The sequence below is a fragment of the Schistocerca piceifrons genome, chromosome 2 (genome assembly GCF_021461385.2).
Source record: "Schistocerca piceifrons isolate TAMUIC-IGC-003096 chromosome 2, iqSchPice1.1, whole genome shotgun sequence".
NCBI lineage: Eukaryota > Metazoa > Arthropoda > Insecta > Orthoptera > Acrididae > Schistocerca > Schistocerca piceifrons.
Window position 1 is genome coordinate 117959729 of NC_060139.1, and position 20171 is coordinate 117979899.

Sequence of the window (20171 nt, forward strand, 5' to 3'; positions counted from 1 at the left end):
GCTTCGCGCCGGAATCGAACCAAGGACACTCAGGCTCGTGGACCTTCGCCTATGGACATTCATGTCGTTAATTCCACTTCGTCCAGTGACACTTTCGCTAACAGTAACAGTGATCGTCCCACCGAAACTGTGCGTCGACGTCGCCGGAAATCACGTCAATTAGCAAGTGATTCTGTACCAGTGTCTGTTCCAATTGCACAAAACAGTCGCTCTTGTCGTCAGCAGGACAATAAACTTTTTGTGGACTTAGACTTTGAAGGCAAAGTGATACCATTCCAGCTCGATACCGGAGCTGCAGTTTCATTGCTCAATCACGACACATACAAACAACTGGGCGCACCTCCGTTGCGTGCCGCAAATGTTAAGCTAACTACATATTCCGGACAGAAAATTCCTGTGTTAGGACAGTGCAGCCTTCTTGCAACATTCAAGGGACAAACAAAACTTGTGTCATTTTACGTTCTTCGTTCTTCTTCTGCAGTGAACTTGTTTGGTCTCGATTTATTTAAGTTGTTTAACATGTCTATTGTAAATCAGGTCCTATCAGTGAATCAGACTGTGCCTACAGACAGTGTTTCTCGGCTGTGTGACGAATTTGCAGACATTTTTGCACCGGGCTTAGGTTGCGCTAAAAACTATGAAGCACATTTAGAACTGAAGGTCAACGCGCAACCGAAATTTTTCAGAGCGCGCAATGTTCCCCACGCATTGCGTCAGGAGGTCGCAAGAACATTGAACGAGGTAGAATCACAAGGTGTGAGTGAATGTGCGCAATGCCTCTTTCATTTCAGCTCCGCTTCATCGCTTACGCCGTACAGGTGTTCCGTTTCTCTGGACGACGGAATGCGAACGCGCCTTTCGCCAGTTGAAATCGGCGTTGCTTTCTAATACTTGCCTTACGCCTTTCGATCCCCAGAAACCCCTTTTGTTGATGGTAGATGCATCGGATTTCGGGATCGGTGCTGTGCTTGCGCACAAAGTTGGCTCACATGATCGCCCTATTGCCTTTGCGTCCAAATTGCTCTCGTCTGCGCAAAGAAATTATTCACAGATAGAGAAAGAAGCTTTGGCCCTCGTGTTTGGTGTTACTAAGTTCCATGATTTCTTGTATGGTCGTCACTTTACCATCATCACAGACCACAAACCTTTGACATCGCTTTTTCATCCGACCAAGCCTGTACCTCCACGTACAGCGCAGAAATTCATTCGCTGGTCTATTTTCCTCTCGCAGTACCGCTACGATATCTTGTATCGGTCCACTGCTAAGCACGGAAACGCCGATGCGTTGTCCCGTTTGCCTGTTGCTGAGGATAAAGCATTCGATTCTTCCGAACTTGCTTGCATGTTCATTGATTCGGAAACCGATGAAGTGGTCGAATCGTTTCCGATTGATTTTCGTCGTGTCGCTACAGCCACAGCTGCTGACCCTGTCCTTGCTACTGTTTTACGTTTTGTTGCTACGCAATGGCCTTTGTCAAAGTCTCGGATCGAGGATCCGTTGGTTCGCCGATTTTTTGCTCACAAGGAGAGACTTTTTGTTCGACGTGGTGTTTTGTTGTTGCGTTCTGATAATGATCAGTCCAGAGTCGTGGTCCCACGTTCGTTACAGTCCTCTGTTTTACGGCTTCTTCATAAAGGACATTGGGGTATAGTGCGAACGAAACAACTTGCTCGTCAGCACTGTACTTGGTTCGGAATCGATGCTGCGATTACGAATATGTGTTCGTCGTGCCCGGCGTGTGCCGAACAACAGTCCGCACCGCCGCGGAAAGTCTTTGCGTGGCCAAAAGCCACTTCCCCTTGGCAACGCTTGCACATTGATTTTGCTGGTCCATTCTGGAATGCTCGATGGTTGGTTCTGGTCGACGCCTTCAGTAATTTTCCTTTTGTTGTCCGGATGTCTTCCACGACGTCCTCCGCCACCATCCAAGCGTTGTCTGCTATCTTTTGCATTGAAGGTCTTCCGCAGACTATTGTTTCCGACAATGGCCCACAATTCATGTCCGCAGAATTCCAGTCTTTCTGCCAGGCCAATGGTATTCAACATCTGACATCCGCGCCGTTTTCGCCTCAGTCCAACGGTGCCGCTGAACGATTGGTCCGGACTTTCAAGTCACAGATGTTGAAATTGAAAGAGTCGCATTCTCGGGAGGACGCATTGTTGCTCTTTTTGTCTTCGTATCGCTCTCAGCCCCGAGATGGTCGCTCGCCGGCTGAGTTGCTCCACGGTCGTCCTCATCGCACCTTGATGTCTTTGCTGCATCCGCCGCATCAGGTTCCTGCGCAGCGGCAGACTCCTGCTTTTGCTCCAGGCGACGTTGTATTTTATCGCAACTATCGCGGTTCACGGCGTTGGCTCGCAGGGCGCATTCTTCGCTGCCTCGGCCGCGCGATGTATTTGGTTTTGGGGGCCTCTGGTGAGGTGCGTCGGCATCTCAATCAGCTGCGCCTTTGTCGTCGCTCGGGTTCTGCCGCTCCCCGTCTGCTTTCAGCGACGGTGCCGTCCGGTCAGCGCCCTGGGGACCCATCTACTGGCTCGCCTCATCCCCAGGTGTTACCGACGATGCCTTCCATTTTGCCCCATGGCGACGCGCCGCCGCCGCCGCAGCAGCAGCAGCAGCAGCAGCAGCCGCCGCCGGCGCCGACCGCCTTCGACGCTTCGTTGCAGCCGCCAGGCGCCTCCCAGGGTCACGCGCCGCCGATCGCTTCCCGTGACCAGCTGTCCTCCGCCATGGCACTCCAGCCCGCTCCGGACCACATGACGTCATCGCGCGTCGGCTACCCCGACGCCATGGACATAGACCCTTCGGTCCCTAATGTCTTCTCACGGGCGAATACACCGCATGTTGACGTGCACCCTGGACTAGTTTTGCAGGCGTTTCCTAGCTCCCCTCGGACCGGATGGCCGGGTGCGGGTGGCACAGCCTCGCCTGTTGTTAGGCTCCCCACCTCATCGCATACGTCAACATGTGGTCCTCCCCACGGCGGGCGGAAGCCTTATTACACGACCGTTCGCCGATTTGCGGGGGAGGAATGTGGTGTCACCGCCAGACACCACACTTGCTAGGTGGTAGTTTAAATCGGCCGCGGTCCATGTAGTACATGTCGGACCCGCGTGTCGTCACTGTGATCGCAGACCTAGCGCCACCACCAAGGCAGGTCTCGTGTTACGAGAGTGGACTCGGCCCCAGTTGTACGAGAACCAAGCTACCGACCAGTTGTACGCGAACCTAGCTATCGCCCAGTTGTATGAAGCCTTTCTCTCTCATTAGCCGAGAGACAGAATAGCCATCAGAAGTTAATGGCTACGAACTAGCAAGGAGCCATTTGTATCAGTGTCTATAGCTTACGAGTATTCAAGAGAAATAAAAGATAAGTACAAAGCATCTACATACTTTTCTTCTTATTCATTAATAAGTTCTCATGTTCCAGACTTCACGCCCGTATGCTTATTGCTGTATGCCGTGCACTATCGGCTACCGCGTTAGTTAAGCTTTCTTTTTCAGCAATCCACTTCACAGTGTCGGTCCAGCTATCGATACTACACTCTCTTCTGCTACAGATTATAAAATTTCCTAAATCATTTTAGAAAAACTGCAGAAAGGTAGTTTGTCTTTGGGGGTGGGGTGTGGAGAGGGGTGGGGGGGGGGGGGGGCAGAGGCGGGAAGGGCGAACAGCCAAGGAGGCAGGATAGGAGATTCAGTCACATGCAAAATGTATGTGACCGGATATCCTCTGTCAGTGTTTTAAAATTACATGTCAGTTAAGTAAACGTAAACACGTCTCACGCAGTAGCCAGTACAGGAAGAGACCTATGAGCGTATGACGTGTGATCAGCATGTCGCCTTTCCCTCCAACAGTTACTGACAGCAGATGAATTCTTATGATGCCGCTGCTTCTTTGTTCAAGCAGCTCTTCATTTCGCCTCATAGTGTCTGAGTGAATACAATATGCATTAGATGAGCATGTGCGGAGCAAGATCGTAAGAGATGGAAAAGAGCCACCGTGGTACAACAACCGAGTTAGAAAACTGCTACGGAAGCAAAGAGAACTTCACAGCAAACATAAACATAGCCAAAGCCTTGCAGACAAACAAAAATTACACGAAGCGAAATGTAGTGTGAGGAGGACTATGCGAGAGGCGTTCAATGAATTCGAAAGTGAAGTTCTATGTACTGACTTGGCAGAAAATCCTAAGAAATTTTGGTCTTATGTCAAAGCGGTAGGTGGATCAAAACAAAATGTCCAGACACTCTGTGACCAAAATGGTACCAGACTAAAGGCCGAAATACTAAATGCCTTTTTCCAAAGCTGTTTCACAGAGGAAGACTGCTCTGTAGTTCCTTCTCTAGATTGTCGCAAAGATGACAAAATGGTAGATATCGAAACAAATGATAGAGGGATTGAAAGACAATTAAAATCGCTTAAAAGAGGAAAGGCTGCAGGACCTTATGGGATATTAGTTCGATTTTACACAGAGTACGCGAAGGAACTTCCCCCCCTTCTTGCAGCGTTGTACCATAGGTCTCTAGAAGAGCGTAGCGTTCCAAAAGACCGGAAAAGGCCACAGGTCATTCCCGTTTTCAAGAAGGGACGTCGAGCAGATGTGCAGAACTATAGACCTATATCTCTAACGTCGATCAGTTGTAGAATTTTGGAACACGTATTATATTCGAGTATAATGACTTTTCTGAAGACTAGAAATCTACTCTGTAGGAATCAGCATGGGTTTCGAAAAAGACGATCGTGTGAATCCCAGCTCGCGCTATTCGTCCACGAGACTCAGAGGGCCATAGACATGGGTTCCCAGGTAGATGCCGTGATTCTTGACTTCCACAAGGCGTTTGATACAGTTCCCCGCAGTCGTTTAATGAACAAAGTAAGAGCATATGGACTATCAGACCAATTGTGTGATTGGATTGAAGAGTTCCTAGATAACAGAACGCAGCATGTCATTCTCAATGGAGAGAAGTCTTCCGAAGTAAGAGTGATTTCAGGTGTGCCGCAGGGGAGTGTCGTAGGACCGTTGCTATTCACAATATATAAAATGACCTTGTGGATAACATGGGAAGTTCATTGAGGCTTTTTACGGATGATACTGTAGTATATCGAGAGGCTGTAACAATGGATAATTGTACTGAAATGCAGGAGGATCTGCAACGAATTGACGCATGGTACAGTGAATGGAAATTGAATCTCAATGTAGACAAGTGTAGTGTGCTGCGAATACATAGTAAGAAAGATCCTTTATCATTTAGCTACAATATAGCAGGTCAGCAACTGGAAGTAGTTAATTCCATAAATTATCTGAGAGTAGGCATTAGGAGTGATTTAAAATAGAATGACCATATAAAATTAATCGTCGGTAAAGCGGATGCCAGACTGAGATTCATTGGAAGAATTCTAAGGAAACGCAGTCCGAAAACAGAGGAAGTAGGTTACAGTACACTTGTTCGACCACTGCTTGAATACTGCTCACTGGTATGGGATTCGTACCAGATAGAGAAGATCCAACGGAGAGCAGAGCGCTTCGTTACAGGATCATTTAGTAATCGCGAAAGCGTTATGGAGGTAATAGACACCAGTGGAAGACTCTGCAAGAGAGACGCTCAGACGCTCGGTACGGGCTTTTGTTGGAGTTTCGAAAACATGCCTTCACCGAGGAGTCAAGCAGTATATTGCTCCCTCCTATGTATATCTCACGAAGAGACCACGAGGATAAAATCAGAGAGATTAGGGCCCACACAGAGGCATACCGACAATCTTTCTTTCGACGAATAATACGAGACTGGAATAGAAGGGAGAACCGATAGAGGTACTCAAGGTACTCTCCGCCACACACCGTCAGGTGGCTTGCGGAGTATGGATGTAGATGTAGGTGTAGATCCCGTACCGGATTCCCTCCTTCATAAAAAGAATTAGGCGACATCATGTCACTCCTTCCACAACGCAAGCATCGGCGCAAACCATTCGACTACGGAAACGGTCTCTGTCTCTGCAGTTAATGTCTGGACTTGTCAGGTCAACCTTTAATACCGTACTAGGTACCACGAACTTTTAAAAATAGTACAATTTCATCTTTTGTAGATGCGTTGTTCACGCAATTTAGTTGTTCCCGGGGCAAGAAGTGGGGCTCAATTCCCTCCTGTCTCATAAGAAAAACGAAACGCGTGGTTCGAATCTATCGCACAAACGATGTTCCGTCCTAGTTGTCAATCTCAGGAAAGAAACTTCTTGCCAGCAGGAATGTTTTTTTCTGATCTAGCAGCTCGAGAAATAATTAGTTGTATGAAAATTCCCCTCTGAAGTGACAGCATCCTACAGTATAGTTATTGCATCACTTTAGAAGCCAGCGCTCTCGATCTGCTTTGCGACACAATTTTCCTGAAGAATGAAGGGAGAAAAGGTCCGTTCACTGCGCACAGAAGGAAAAGTAGTTCGCTGTAGGGGCATGACGTCATCGCAGGCTCGGTGGCTGGAGTCTGCGCGTACCGGCAGTAGACTTTCTGGCGCCTGCCGTCGTAAAGCATCTCTGTTGCGGCGTCGAATACAGAGGTAGGTGCACACTACGCAGTTTCTATTTTCGGGTTTTATATGCAGTTGTACGCATAATGAAGTCACTGATCTTATATGGTATGTCGATGCTTACGACCGGATTGTTTGTGGCAGCTGAGTTATCCAAACAACTACTACAATATTACGCAGTAGTATAGTTTTGTGCAGTTGTAAGCCGATTTTCGAGGAACTCTTTAAGCCCTGCTGATCTGTTCACGTTACTACAGAAATGTACTGTTCTGGTCAATACGACCGGACATTAAAATAGTTCAAAAAACTTCTAACATATATTTTCGTACAGTTGTTGACATTGTTACATTCCAATGTGTTGATGAAAATAATAATAATAATAATAATACCAGTACCCAGAATTTTATTAAAAAATCTGTTAATAATAATAAAACTAGAACGAAAAATGCTCCTTTCATAGCACAAAAAAGGCGAATACGTCGTGGGCAGGGTTGGAGGTCTAAAAGAAGGGAACTAGCTCCTCGACTTATCTGGCAGCTTCAAAGACATTTAAATTAGAACATTTTGACGTATACGAGCCTTTTTACTTGTTAGTGTTAGAACCCATACCATATAGTACACTGCATCGTGACATACGTGATATCATGTCGTGTAACTTGACACATGCTATCGTGTGGTCCAACATGGCATTTGTCATGTCGTGCATTATAGGATACAACGTGTCATTAGCGTTTAGGATGCATGCAACCCCACTCCGGGGATGCACCCCCACTCTAGGATACTTTCTAGTACAGACGCATCCCACTGTCTAGAAGCACATAAATTTGTATCTGTTCGTTCTTACACCTTTACCATTCTTGTAACAGGGGTTGGGTTTGGGGGAGAAATAGTCGCCACGGGGAAAAAATCAATCCCCCGCCCCGACGTAAAAAAAAATAGTTCTAGAGTTCCCCAGGAACAAATCCACCACCAGATCCCCCCCCCCGGAAAAACTTGTTTAACTTGTACACGTAAGCTCTTCAGCCAGGCGATATTATATCTGTGCCTGCGAATCTTCTGGATTTTTGGCGTAGGGTCAGGGACTTTAGCCTGTAAGTTGCGAAATGCAGCTATGCCAACACCTTCCAGCTATGAGAGTTTACTGCGCTAGGGAAGTTGGATAAACTGGTAAAAAAAGGAGCTAGTTCCCTTTTATTACATTCCTAGCTCTGCCAAGCACATACTCGCCTTTTTGTGTTTTGATATAAGCATTTTTCATTCTGCCTTCCAACTTTTACTCTAACGCAATTCTAACATTACGCCGCCATAGCTTGACAACCGATGTAGATTTTTTTTTTTTTTTTGACTCAGGCGATGATTGATACGGTATAATTTTGTATATTGTTTTCGAATCATGTTGTTGGAGTCAGGAATTGTTGATCTGGCACGTCTATGGCTACCTACCTAGTACGGCTCGATATCCGTGGAGCACAGAAGCCTCACTATCAGGTCAAGGTCAAATGCCTGCGGAAAGTTTTCTGTTCCATTTACCTTCTAAATTTTTCGTATTTTATATTTTTATTATTTTTAAAATTTTTTATTTTTAAAATTTGCTTTTATTGTTAGACCAATTGTATTCATATACGCATGAGAATGTATACGCAAACATAAAAAAATAACCACAGATACTAAATACAGTGCATAAAAGAACAGCAAACATAAATACAACATAGAACGAAATATTAAATATTTGGCGAAGTTTATGACAGTAATTTATGTAAATAGTTTATATTACGTAGATAAATTTACGATGCGACCATGTTGCATATATAACCTTACTTGAAAGCTTGCTATGTCGGAAGCCGAACGATTCGCGCAACAAATAATAAACTTTTGAAAAGCATACGTCAGTTATTATCTTTTATCTTAAAATTCTTGTCATTGATTTTTAAAGTATGCAATAATAAAAGCTGATAATTAAGAAACGTCCGCTAGAAAGCCTCACGTGAATAATTGTGGGCCGAAACGTTGGGACAACAAATCCGAATTATATACGAGTGTGAACTGCAAAACAGTGTATGCACTGCAAAATTCTATCAACGTTTCAGTCTTGTACAGAAAATGACAAACTTAACTTGTTTAGTCCCAAAATATTTCTACAAGATAGCATGTAAGTTTTTAAATAAAACACAGTAAAACATTTTCCGTTGGTTAGAAATAAGGTGAACTTTTTTTAAAATTATTTTTATAACAGTTTTCGGGTTAGTTTAATTTTCTACATGGCCATTGTAAAGCTTTAAATGCTAGGCATAATTCGGGTCTAGTACATGCGTTATTTTGCACGCCCAAAGATTTTACGATGATTTTAAGCCAACGGTGAATAAAATCTTTAACGGATAAACTACGAAACGATAATTAACTGTAATGACCAGTTTTTTTTAATTATGTTAAAATTCAATACATTTCTACGAAATAGTTTCATGTGCAAACGCGTGGGTTTCTGCACGTAACCCCAAAAATGAAAGATTTTTGCAAATGCTTCTGATAATTATCGTAAGAATGTTTTTTCTTATCATCTGTATCACTTTAAACCGTCTAAGCACTTGCTACTTCAGGCGTGGCCTTACATCGCTCCTGTCTACAAAGAGCCTGTGCATCGGGAAAATGACTGACAGTGACAGATGGTCTGAAGCGGGTTCAGTTGAGTACGTACGGTAGTTTTAATTTTCGTCTGCTAGAGGACAGTAGCGGACAGGACTAAACAGAAAGAACTATGCTGTAGTTAAGAATTTTGACCACCAGAGTCCCGTAGTACACAGAGACATTCAAGAAACAGGTCAAGATATGTTTTTGTGGATTGTTTTGTTTATTTCTTGAAGGCTTTTTTTTGTTTATGTTTGTGCAGTTTTGTATATGCTTTTAGTAGTATGAATGTTGCGTGAATGTGGTCTAAAGCAAATATGTAGATCATTGTTCTACTGATGAACGCTCTACGGACTAGTGTGAGAAAGTTTTAAGACAGTGTGAACACGGACTAGTGTGAGAAAGTTTTAAGACAGTGTGAATGCAGACGACGGGAAATTTTGTATCATAATATGTTAAGTAAGTTTATGGTAAATGGAAAGCTATGTCGAGTGCAAATGAAAATAGTTAAAAACGTAAAGTATAAACAAAATGTCAGAATGTTAAATATTTAATTCGGGAAAAAGAACAGTTCGAAAGTGTGTTATTTGTTGATTGGTTAGTCATGGAAAGCGCGGACTAACGAGGGAGAATAATGTTTTGCTAATGGCCGTAAAGAAAACTGACCAATCATAACGGAGTATTCTTCGCGCGTCTTTTCTCTCGGAGATATACACTATGTGATCAAAAGTATGGTTCAAATGGCTCGGAGCGCTATGGGACTTAACATCTGTGGTCATGAGTCCCCTAGAACTTAGAACTACTTAAACCTAACTAACCTAAGGACATCACACACATCCATGCCCGAGGCAGGATTCGAACCTGCGACCGTAGCAGTCGCGCGGTTTCGGACTGAGCGCCTAGAACCGCTAGACCACCGCGGCCGGCGATAAAAAGTATCTGGACATCCCCAAAAACATACGTTTTTCATGTTAGGTGCATTGTGCTGCCACCTACTGCCGGGTACTCCATATCAACGACCTCAGTAGTCATTAGACAGCGTGAGAGAGCAGAATGAAGCGCTCCGCGGAACTCACGGACTTCGAACGTGGTCAAGTGATTGGGTGTCACATGTGTCATACGTCTGTGTGCGAGATTTCCACACTCCTAAACATCCCTAGGTCCACTGTTCCCCACGTGATAGTGAAGTGGAAACGTTAAGGGACACGTACAGCACAAAAGCGTACATGTCGATTTCGTCTGTTGACTGACAGTGACCGCCGACAGTTGAAGAGGGTAGTAATGTGTAATAGGCAGACATCTATCCATACCATCACACAGGAATTCCAAACTGCAGCAGGATCCACTGCAAGTACTGTGACAGGCGGGAGGTGAGAAAACTTGCATTTCATGTGAGATGTTTATATTTTCCCACCTCCGCGTTGCAAATTTTTTGACTTGTGAGTGAAATGCCCAGTCGATGTGCAGTTGTTTTCACGTCAATTCTACCAACAGTGAGAGTTGTTTAGTTCTCGGGGTGTTGTAAAATTCCTGGATTCATCTCGTCGCTGTGCAGCCTATGAAAAGGATTGCGGAAGACTCCCAAATAAATTCCAAAGTACAGTGCAGGTTTAACACCAATATATTTCCAGGACTCTGGTGTCGGAGCCTGGTGAACTGTACCGGTTACATCACATGTACCCAAAGTTGACATCAATCGACACAGAGTTGACAACAATCAACAAACGAGTGAGCCTACAATACATTTGCTCGCAACCCTAGCCAAAAAACGAGTGCCCCAAGGCGCCTGTGTGACCTCTATTTATACTTTTGTTAACAATTACCTACAATGAAAATTACAATTTTATATAAAATCACAATTAAAAGTTAAACCGAATATGAGATGCACATTGCTAAAAATTTGCAATCTCAGTGCTGAACAAGGTGAACCTATTTTCAACTTAGTTACGAGTTAATATAACATTTTCTGACTAATTATGTTACAGGTAACAATTACATTTCTAAATTTGTTTATATCAAATCAACTAGTGCCTGAATTTTAGTGCTAACATATATCGGAGATTCAATTAACATGCTTTATTTATATGTTCTATTTAATTTGCTGTAGTAATTTTATAATGATAGGTTTACTGGTACATCCTGACCATGTGCTCTATTTCTTTCGATTACTTACAGTATTAATTTCACATTTATGTTGTGTTTTTCACATAAGAACAATGTTAATCAGCAAAGCATCATTTTCGAATTATATGCATACTGAAATGGTGGTTATTTTTGTATGTAATTTGAAAACAGGTCACTTTACAATCAGGCAATTAGGACTGGTGTTTATCTCTAATGCTCTCCGAGGGGTTCTGATAGGTAGCAATGAGATGCAGTAATATTTCACATGTCAAGCGGCTGCTCATAAGCCACACATCACGCCGGTAAATGCCAAATGACACCTCGCTTGGTGTAAAGAGCATAAACATTGAACGATTGAACAGTCGAAAAACGTTATGTTGAGTGTCGAATCACGGTACACAATGTGGCGATCCGATGGTAGGGTGTGGGTATGGCAAATGCCCGGCGAACGTCATCTGCTAGTGTGTATAGTGCCAACAGTAAAATTCGGAGGCGGTGTTATGGTGTGGTCGTGTTTTTCTTGGAGGGGACTTGCACTCCTTGTTGTTTTGCGTGGCACTCTCACAGCACAGGCCTACATTGATGTTTTAAGCACCTTCTTGCTTCACATTGTTGAAGAACAATTCGAGGATGGCGATTGTATCTTTCAACACGATGGAGCACCTATTCATAATGCACGGCCTTTGGGAGAGTGGTTACGCGACAATAACATCCGTGTAATGGACAGGCCAGCACAGAGTCATGACCTGAATTCTATAGAACACCTTTGGGACGTTTTGGAACGCCGACTTCTTGCCAGGCCTCCCGGCCGACGTAGATACCTCTCCTCAGTGCAGTACTCCGTGAAGAATGGCTGCCATTCCTCAAGAAACCTTCCAGCACCAGACTGAACATTTGCATGCGAGAGTGAAAGCTGTTATCAAGGCTAAGGGTGGGCCAACACCATACAGAATTCCAGCATTACCGATGTAGTGCGCCACGAACTTGTAAGTCATTTTCGGCCAGGTGTCCGGATACTTTTGATCACATAGTGTAGAATGCTTACAGCAGTCTAAGGGAGTCGGAGCCCAGCCTTTCAATCGTATGGTCGTATGTAGTACGAGCACCGAAGAAAGTTATAATTTGCCAGTTTAGTTGTGCTACATGTTTGAAAATTGTTTTAAAGTGAAGGCATATTTATTCCGGTGTGTTGTTTTCAAAAAGTACGGATTTTTTAAAGTAATTTTGTGTTTGAGGAAAGACAGTAATTCCGTGTGGCGTATTGAGCTGATTGGTGACTAAAAACTTCAGTGCATTAGACACCGATAAACTTAATAGCATGGCGAGCATTTTCATTTTAGAACAATCCGTGCTTAGTAGCTGTTCAGATTTCAGGAAATACGTTACCATGAAGTTGCTGAAGGGAATGAAAGGGTTTGTGCATGATTGTGTTAAGATTAGTAGGGGCTTGGTAGTGAACGTTTATATCTCAAGGTTCAGCATATACCGACTTTTTGCCAGTATTTCCACCTTTCATTCAAACTTAAGACCTTTTCCCGGTTCTTAGAATAGTTACGTCGTACGCAGCCTGATGCGAGTTGCAGTTCTGCTCGGCTTTGCTACCGGCCATCTGCTGCAACGAGTTTCGCAAGTAGGAGCAGGAAATTTACGAACGTAACCACGTCGCTGCAGACTGGTGAACAACGAATTTTAAGTGCATTTTATGTGCATATTTAGACTTTTATTTCGTGGAAGCGGGTAAAGTTTCACAAAAAAACAGGATCCCATTAATTACATGTATTTGTGTATCTTCTTACAAAATTTTGAAGTTTGAAACATGGAAGTGACGCACGTAAGAAAAATCACAATACACGTGTTTTTTGCACGTAAAATCCGAATGTAGTTAGATTTTTGGAACCGAGTTTCCAATTTTATTGTGTAAGTGTGCATTTTCATTTATTTAATTCACTTTAAACCGTTCCCACGTATTCAGATCACTTAGGAGCAAATTTTATATGCTACACTCGCAAATTTAAACCATCGTTTCTCGAAACGGCTAAATATTACTGGATTTTTTTATTATTATTATTTTACTTTGTGCATTTATCTGCTTTCGTGTTAAGTTTGATCCGATTCGTACAAGTTTAAAAGTACAGAAGTGGTATGCTTCAAAAACGTCCCAGAAAACGGGTTTTTTTGTACGTAAAATTCAAACGAAGGATTTTTTTTTTTTTTCAAACGGTTTAAACGATATCTTAGACCAAGGTTCGATACACCGGTGGACGAGATTTGAACCATCAGTCTCGATCGAGTCCGGAGTTACTTAGGGGTGACTGGTTTTGCACAGAAAATCCGAACTAGGGCGATAGTACACTACATGTCAGAGCTGATTGTGTGTGGGGTACAAACAAAAGTTTCTTAGATTAGGCGACTCTCCATCCAATCCGGATATTGACAGCTGTAGGAGAGCGAGAAGTGTCTGTGTAAGATTGAAAGAAATGTTTGCCAAAGATAAGAGTATTAAAATCCTGGTGGTTAAGTGCCGAAGCATTTGCAACAAATTGCCAGAGTTCGAAGCGCTCTTGAGAATCAGCGAAGCTCACTTAATACTAGGTACAGAAGAAACCTGAAATTGATAGCAGTGAGATTTTTGGGGAACATTTAAGTGTATGTCGAAAAGATAGGCTAATGGGAAATGTAAGTGGTCGATTGAGACAGGAAACTCAAATCCTCAGAGATAGAAATTTAAACTGCACGTGACGTTCTTTGGCAATACTAAGTATCAAGGATGGGCATAAAATAGTAATTGGATCCTCCTATTGCCCACCAGAATCACTCTTGATGTAACCTAAAACTTTAGAGAAAACCTCAATTCATTTGTGCGTAAGTTCCCTAATCATACTGTAATCGTCGGTAGGTAATTTAATGATCCAACATTCAATTAGGAAAATTACAGCTATGTTAGTGGTGGGCGTGACAAGTCATTCTGAGAAACATTACGAAAAGCCTACTCTGTAAACTACCTAGAACAGATAATTCGGAATCCCACTCATGAGGGAAATATATTGGATCTAATGGCAAGAAATAGACCTGACCGTTTTGAGGATGTCCACGTCGAAACTGCTATCAGTGATCATAATGCGGTTGTAGCAATAATGATTACGAAAAGCAGCTAAAACAAACAGAAAGGTCGATATATATTCAGTAAACAACATAAAAAATCAGTAGCGTCATATCTCAACGGTGAACTTGAAAGTTTCCACACAGGACAGGGGCATGTAGAGAAATTATGGCTCAAGTTTAAAAGAAGAACTGACGTGCAGTGGATAGATATGTTCCCAGTAGAACAGTTCATAATGGGAGGGAACCTCGGTGGTATACAGCTACTGTAAAGAAACTTCTAAAGAAACAGAGATTACTTCACAGATGGTGTAAAACAATGCATTGGACTATAGATAGAGAGGTATTGAATTAAACCCTTTAGGCTCCAAGAGGGAAATGCGTGAAGCCTTCAGGTACCACCGTAGCAGAATACTGTCAAATGATCTTGCACCAAACCCAAAGAAATTCTGATCGTATATAAAGGCTGTCAGATTCAGCAAAGTTAGTGCCCATGAGACAGGAACTGAAACTGACGTTAGGAAAGAAAAAACTCAAACCTTTAACTTTGTTTTAAAATGTTGTTTTACAAAGGAAAACCCAGGAGAATTGCCCCAATTTAATCCTTATACCACTGAAAATATGAGTGAAATAAGATTAGTGCCAGTGGTTTTGGGAAACAACTGAAATCGTTAAAACTGAACAAAGTTCCAGAGCCTGATAGAATCCACGTCAGATTCTATATGTAATTTGCAGCTGAGTTAGCCTCTTCTCTAACTATAATCTCTCGTACATCCCTCGAACAAGAAACGATGCCCAGTAGTTGGACGAAAGCTCAGACAACACCCACCTACAGGAAGGGTAGTACAAATGGTCAACAAACCAACCGTCCAGTATCGTTGAGATGATTTGTTAAGAATCTTAGAACATATCTTCAGCTCAAAAATAATGAGGTATGTTGGACAGGATGACCTCCTCCATGCCAACCAGCACGGATTCCGAAAACTTCGATCGTGTGAAACCTAAATTGCGCTTTTCTCACATGAGACACTGAAAGCTTTGGATCAAACCAATCAGCTAGATGCAATATTTCTTGATTTCCAAAAAGGATTTGCTTCAGTACCACACCCACGCTTACTGTCTAAGTTCGGCCGTATGTGGTATCAAGTGAAACTTGTGACTGGACTGAGAACTTTTTGGGAGGGAGGCCACAGCGTGTTATCTTGGATGGAGAGTCATTGTCAGGCGTAGAGGAAACTTCGGGTGTGCGCCAGGGAAGTGTGTCGGGCCCTTGCTGTTCATGTTGTACGTTAATGACCTAACGGACATTATTAGAAGTAATCTCAGACTTTTTACAGGTGATGTAGTTATGTTAATGAAGTAATATTTGAAAGAAGCTGCGTAAATACTTAGTCAGATCTTGTTAACATTTCAGAGTGCGAAGTTTGGCAACCTGACTTAAATGTTCACAAACATAAAATCGTGCACGTCACAAAATGAAGAATTTAGTGTCTTATGACTATAACATCAGTAAGTCGCGGTTGGAATACCTGGGTGTAACACTTCGTAGGGATATGAAATGGGATGATTACATAGACTCAGTTGTAGGTAAATTATGTGGTAGACGTCGGTTTGTTGGCAGAATACTGGGAAGTGCAGTCATTCTAAAAAAAAGGAAATAGCTCACAGATCACTCGTGCGATCCATTCTGTAATGTAGCTCAAGTGTGTGGGGCTCGTACCAAATAGGACTAACAGGGGATATTGAACGTATACAGAGAAGAATAGCACGAATGGTTAAGGTTTGTTTGACCCGTGGGAGAGTGTTACAGGAACGCAGAAGAAACTGAACTGGCAGACTCTTGACGGTAGACGTAAACGATCCCTAGAAAATCTACTAACAAAGTTTCTAGAACCGGCTTTAAATGATGACTCTAGTAGTACACTACACCCTACGTATTGCTCACACAAGTATTGTCAGGTCAAGATTAGAATAAGTGCAGTTCGCACAGAGGCTTTCAAACAATCATTCTTCCCAAGCTCCATACTGGAATGGAACGGGAAAAACCCTAACAACTGGTACACTGGGACGTACCCTCCCACACTTCGTAAGTGAATGGAACGGGATGAAAATCTAATAACTGGTACAATGGGACGTACCCTCTGCCATGCACCTCATGATGGTTTGCAGAGTATAGTTGTAGATGTAGATGCCGTGCACTTTGCGGTGGTTTGTAGAGTATAGATGTAGATAGTTTCTGCACATAAAATCTTAATGGTGCACATACAAATTGTATCAGTAGCTGAACGTTAATTTCAACTCATTTAAAATCTTTTGGAAAGGAATTAATCCATGCCCAGTATCTACCTTTGCTCCAGCTCCGGTTCACCGTTCAAATCCCGTGGGAGAGTGTTACAGGAACGCAGAAGAAACTGAACTGGCAGACTCTTGACGGTAGACGTAAACGATCCCTAGAAAATCTACTAACAAAGTTTCTAGAACCGGCTTTAAATGATGACTCTAGTAGTACACTACACCCTACGTATTGCTCACACAAGTATTGTCAGGTCAAGATTAGAATAAGTGCAGCTCGCACAGAGGCTTTCAAACAATCATTCTTCCCAAGCTCCATACTGGAATGGAACGGGAAAAACCCTAACAACTGGTACACTGGGACGTACCCTCCCACACTTCGTAAGTGAATGGAACGGGATGAAAATCTAATAACTGGTACAATGGGACGTACCCTCTGCCATGCACCTCATGATGGTTTGCAGAGTATAGTTGTAGATGTAGATGCCGTGCACTTTGCGGTGGTTTGTAGAGTATAGATGTAGATAGTTTCTGCACATAAAATCTTAATGGTGCACATACAAATTGTATCAGTAGCTGAACGTTAATTTCAACTCATTTAAAATCTTTTGGTAAGGAATTAATCCATGCCCAGTATCTACCTTTGCTCCAGCTCCGGTTCACCGTTCAAATCTTGCTTATTATACTGTAACATAGCTACAGTAGGGCATGTTCGAATGGTTGTACACGATGTATATAAAGTGTGGGTATATAGGGAAGTCTAATACACGCTAATGAATAATGTTAATGTTAATAAATAGTATTTTATAGATGATATCCTTCCTTTTCAATGCATAATGTAATGCACTTTGCAAGATTAAGATGAACTCGATGGAATAGGTCTGAATTTCCGACGATTTCAGCACACTGACTGGTAGTGCGTTCTGTCAGGTGGTTTAAATTTGTAATCGTCATCGAGTAAACTATCTCTTTCAGCATACCACAGAAGAAGAAATCAAGGGGAGAAAGTGCGGCGAACATGGTGACCAATCCACAAGACCTCTTCTTTCAATTCGGTAAGGAAAATAGTCATTCAACCAATCTCTAACAGCTGCAGCAAAATGGGCAGGGACTCCGCCCTGCTGAAACCGGTTTGGAAGTGGCTCACCCAGACGCCCAATTTGAGGCATCAATTTGCCTCTCAGCATGTTCAGACAAGTCTCACCTATTACATGTTCATCAAAGAAGAAAGGTCCTAGCACATGACCTTTCCACAAACCACTCCACACCATCACCTTTTGGCAGCCCTGCTGTTTGTATGGACTCATCTAATGACCAGTATCGAAGATTTTGTCTGTTCCCCATTGACATGAAACACTGCTTCATCACTGAACAACACACATTCTTTAGTAAAATTTATATTTTCATCCATTTTATCTGCAAACTATTCACACATCTGCATGTGTCTACCAGGGTCATCTTCATTTAAGTGCGGCGGTATCTGTAACTTGTACAGGTGAAACCTCTCCTCTTCCAGAATTACCTGGATGATTGACCTTGGAACTCCCAACCCCGTGGATTTCTGTCGAAGCGATTTCAATGGGCTAGCATAAACCTTGACCAAGACAGCCTCTTTCGTCTCGTCTGAAATCTTTGGTCGTCTGGAAGGGATTTGTCCAACAAACTGTCTGTTTCTTTAACTTGGTGATTAATTTCCCGACGGCAGTGAAACAAATAGTTTGGCGATGAGGTGGTCGAATGTTAAATTCTTCCGCAATTTTGCGATATGACCATCCTTCGCGTCCACTTAGACTGCCAACTCCACTCGTTCTTCTTTAGACAGAGCCATCAGTCAATCTGGAAAAACCAAAATGTATTAGAATTACGAGGTTATTTTATTGCTATCTATTTATTAATATTTATATAGTATGGAATATTTATTATAATTTATTAAAATTCCCTATATATGCAGAATTTGTGGACACCCTCGCAAATGGCCACTGGTTATTGGACCAAATAGGAACAGGGCACAAAGTCACCCCCCCCCCCCCCCCACAAAAAAACACGATTCTGCGCCCGGCTTTTCTATATGGCATTTCCGCGATGTAACGATAATAATATAATAATAATAGATCTACACAGAACTCTATTAAAAAAACTTTATTAGTTTAACATTAATGTCGGGAAAATGGATAAAGAGATATTAGTTAGCATTATGCTAACTACTAAAGCCCCATCTTATTCTAGAATTTGCTGCTGTGAACGTTCACGCGTTATGCAGGTCGTGGAGTCACTCACGTCCATCTAGAAAGTATTTACTGAGGTTAACGAAGACGATGTTGGCCTGATGTACTCGACGATGCCCTTTAGCTACACTGTCTGAAGGATCGTCCTAAGAAATACCAAATTAAGATCAGCCTGAAGATGCCTAAATAAGGTGAAACGAGCAGTTGATAAATAAAAAAACTAAAATTGCAACCATTCCTGTTTTCAACTAATACTAGATATATTCGATATTAGTCGTTGGTTTTGACCAGTGACGGACAAGGAAACGTGACGATAGTCGTACACAGAATGGCGACTATAAATTGAGAGCCGTGGTGATTCTTTCAAGCTGGCTAAGCTAGAGGTCAATATGTCACCACAACCAGATTTTGTGGTTTCTACAACTCACAGCCAAACTGTCATCTTCCGTTCTAACCTAGACCTTTGGTTAAGGTACTGATCAGTCTGTGACTACTTTAAGATGTTTCTTTGCTTTTTTTTCCACATTCGTTGGCTTCGTTAAATCTAAACCACACTCCCAGCTACCAGCCTACCATAGAACCCCGGCTAAGCTACAGATCAGTCACCACAACCATGACTTCTAACAAACTGCGAATACGCACCAAACGGTGACGTCACAGCAGCCATAAACATTACCTCACTTGTCAGAGGCGAAGTGTAGTATCGAATGGCCCTCGTGATCTGGGTAAGTTCGGACTAACAGACTGTTTTCACTTACGCATTCTACTTAGCACTCATTGCGTTATTTTTCTTTTCTCATCCTTGTTTTTTTGTGCTGATTGCAGTTTGGACACAAGAAGTGACATAAATATGGAGAAAATCGTGAATTTGATAACATTCTTCAATACAGACAATATTTTTCGAGAGCAAAACATTTTTCTCTGATTTTTATGTTTACTCCGGTAGCTTGGACACAAGTAGGTGACATGCGTTTTGCAAAGATTTTTGTTATATTTTTCACACAATATGTTTGTTTTATTGTCATTGCTCGCTGAACAGAACGCGTCTAGGAGATTTTATTATTGCTGCTGATTCTGACATATTTACTACACTTTCAGGGTTTGTATGCTCTTGACGGCCTTCAGATAATCTTTTGTTCTTGGGAAATGCGTCCTTGAAGGAATGTTTTCTGTTTCCAGTGACTTTACAAGTTCCTCCAAGAATAACCTCCATCTGTCACATTTTCTTGCATTCCAGCAATGGTCAGTCAGAATCTACAAGACATGCGCATTATAACCAGAAAC